This window comes from Coptis chinensis, chromosome 2, assembly GCF_015680905.1.
Source record: "Coptis chinensis isolate HL-2020 chromosome 2, ASM1568090v1, whole genome shotgun sequence".
Taxonomy (NCBI): domain Eukaryota; kingdom Viridiplantae; phylum Streptophyta; class Magnoliopsida; order Ranunculales; family Ranunculaceae; genus Coptis; species Coptis chinensis.
The window spans coordinates 54,407,454-54,410,342 of NC_141457.1; the positions used below are offsets into that span (position 1 = coordinate 54,407,454).

Sequence of the window (2,889 nt, forward strand, 5' to 3'; positions counted from 1 at the left end):
AATCTTGCATCGTTCTAGCAGAGACCGGTGGGGGATTTTGAATCCCCACAAACATATTTAATTTGTTACCCGCTTTTCATGGGTTAGACCATGAAAAACCTTATCCTTTACGCGTAGGATTGAACAAGTCCTTACAACATTCCATCATCCTACGGTAGGTGCGGAACAAATTAAACTGAGGGTATTCCCTTTCACATTAGCCGATAAGGCGGCGTCTTGGTTAACTGCCCAAGCGCCTAATTCTGTGGACTCGTGGGCTAAACTTGTTCAGCTGTTTATGGAACATTTTTACCCACCCCTAAAGACGGATGAGATGCTTTCCAAGATTCATTTTTTCCGATAGAATCCTCATGAATCATTTTCTGAGGCATGGAATCATTTCACCGATCTCCTTATAGAGTGTCCACATCATAACTTAGCTAAAGACACGTTAGTTAATTGCCTTTTCAAAGGTCTTCTACACCACCATAAAGAAGTCCTTGACATAATGAATGGGGGTAGTTTCCTAAGTAAAGGAGCACCGGAGGCTTACAAATTTTTAGAAGACCAAACTAAACGGAATAATAATTGGGGGTAGTGATGATATCCCCCCGCCAGCCTAGTTCTTCTTCAACAAAGTCAAGGGCGGCGGTATGTTTGAGAAGAAAACCGATCCGAACTTAAAAATTTACTCGAATCTCTAACTAAAAAGTAGAGGCTATTTCTGCTCAACAAAAGCCTATCCCGTCATGAATGTAAACTCCAACCCATGTAATTTCTGTTTGAGTCCAGAGCACCGACGATTATTGTCCTCTAGCTTATGAACAACAACCACGAGAACAAGATAATGTTTACTCTATTAATAACTATCCTATTCCTAACTTGGAGACAACATCCCAACTTCAGGTTGGAGAAATAATCAACAAGTAACACCTCCGAGTGGTACATTAATCAAAACGTTAGGCAAGCAAACAATTATAACCAAGCTCCACCTAGGCAAGGACAAGGACAAGGACAAGGTCAAGGGAATTATAATAATTATAACAACCAAGCTTAACCATGACAAGGTCAAGCACAAGGTCAGAATAATTATAATAATTATAATACCAATAGAGGTATCGTTAGGTTAATAATAATAACTATCACAACCCACCCATAAATAATCAACGAGAGATAGTTCCGGTCGCACCACCGCGGACTACTACACCTACACAACGGATCGTGATCGACGCCTTTATACAAGTTACCCAACAACTTTTCCAGACAATGACTCAATCAAACCAACAGATTTTACAATCCATAAATCGGGGCATACAACAGTTAGCCCAAGCTTAAAGCCCAACCAAAAGGCGTGTTTCGGGACAAGCGATACCAAACCCTAAAAACAGCAAACACACCTTTGAGGTAAACGGTAATTTAGTACGGAAACTACAATCGTGGGTGACCTAAATGCCATCACCACTCTCCTTCCGGAAGAGTGGTTGATAACAAAGTAACTTCACGCCTATAGTTACCCCATCAAGATTACTCCTACACCGATATCGAACTAGATACCGCTAATAGAAACCGAGGAGCCTACCACGGTAGAGGTACCCGGTTAAATCACAACCAAAGAAACCGAAAGCCAAGGTTACACAGCAAGTAGAGCCATATGCGAAATATAGAGCTTAAACCGTTCCCTCAAAAATTGGCCATGCTAACCGGGGATACAAACTTTGAGGAAATTAGGAACGTTTTCAAGAATCTAACGATAAACCTTCCTTTTCTCGGCTATTAAAAAGCTACCTAACCACGCTTAAGTTTCTTAAAGAGTTGTGCACTACTAGGCGTAAGACCAACATACCTAAAGACGCTTTTTAACTGAGCAGGTTCCCAACTTTATCCGAAAATAATGGAATTGTTAAGTACAAGGACCCCGGTCGCCCCATCTTGTAAAATGCACCTTAGGAGATTCCCACACGATTTAATCGCCTTTATTAGACACGGGGCGAAAGTGTTAACTTACTCCCGTATTACTTGTATAAACAAATAGGTCTACAGGAAATGCAACCTACAAAAATAACGTTGCAATTAGCGGACAGGTCAATTAAGTATCCTAAAGGTGTAGTGGAAAACGTGCTTGTTAAGGTTTAGGATTTCTACTATCCTGCTGATTTTGTTATCCTCGATACAGAAGTCGCTAATGACTCTGTACCGATCATCTTAGGACGCCCCTTCTTGGCAACTGCCAATGCGCTTATAAATTGTAGCGATGGAAAGATGTCCTTATCTTTTGGCCATCTTTCTGTCGAGGTAAATGTTTTTAAAATGATGAAACAGTTACCAGATTGTGATTCGTAGATGGGGAGGTTAGCATGATCGAGAGTTTAGCTCAAGATTATTTTAACAACACGTTTTCGAAAACAATATGTACAAATTCCTTTCTTTTGGAACTTCAGATTTTGTAAATGACTCCTACTTAGAGGAAGTCAACACCATCCTGGAGTCCACACCAATTGTAGACCCGTCGGTTGCTCCATATACTGATTACGAAGACTTGTTACCTAAGCAAGTCTTCATTACGCAAGATAAGGACACTTATGAAACATCAACGGACATTCCGTCCACACCAGTGCTTAAACCTCTTCCCCCGGAGTTAAAATATATTCAACTTGATCCGGATGGTAGTCACCCGATAATTATATCTTCTCTGTTAACTAAGGATGAAGAGACATGTTTAATAAGGGTGATTAGGGAACATCGGTCCGCGATTGGTTGGTCCCTAGCCGACATTAAGGAATTGACCCTAATGTTTGCACTCATCGTGATCCATTTGGAGGATAACGCGAAGACTTCTCGCCGAACCTCAATCACTTGAACCCCGCCATGAAAGAGGTGGTTAGGGAAGAAGTCTTTGCGATTACTTTCGAT

The 2,889-nt window shown here is 41.1% G+C and overlaps 1 non-coding gene across 1 annotated transcript; it reads right to left on the bottom strand.

Annotated features, from left to right (window-relative positions):
* Nucleotides 1-313: 313 nt before the first annotated feature.
* LOC147516654 (small nucleolar RNA R71) lies at nt 314-417 on the bottom strand. Its single transcript, XR_015214643.1, has one exon. It is a non-coding gene; the product is annotated as a small nucleolar RNA R71 (small nucleolar RNA).
* Nucleotides 418-2,889: the final 2,472 nt, after the last annotated feature.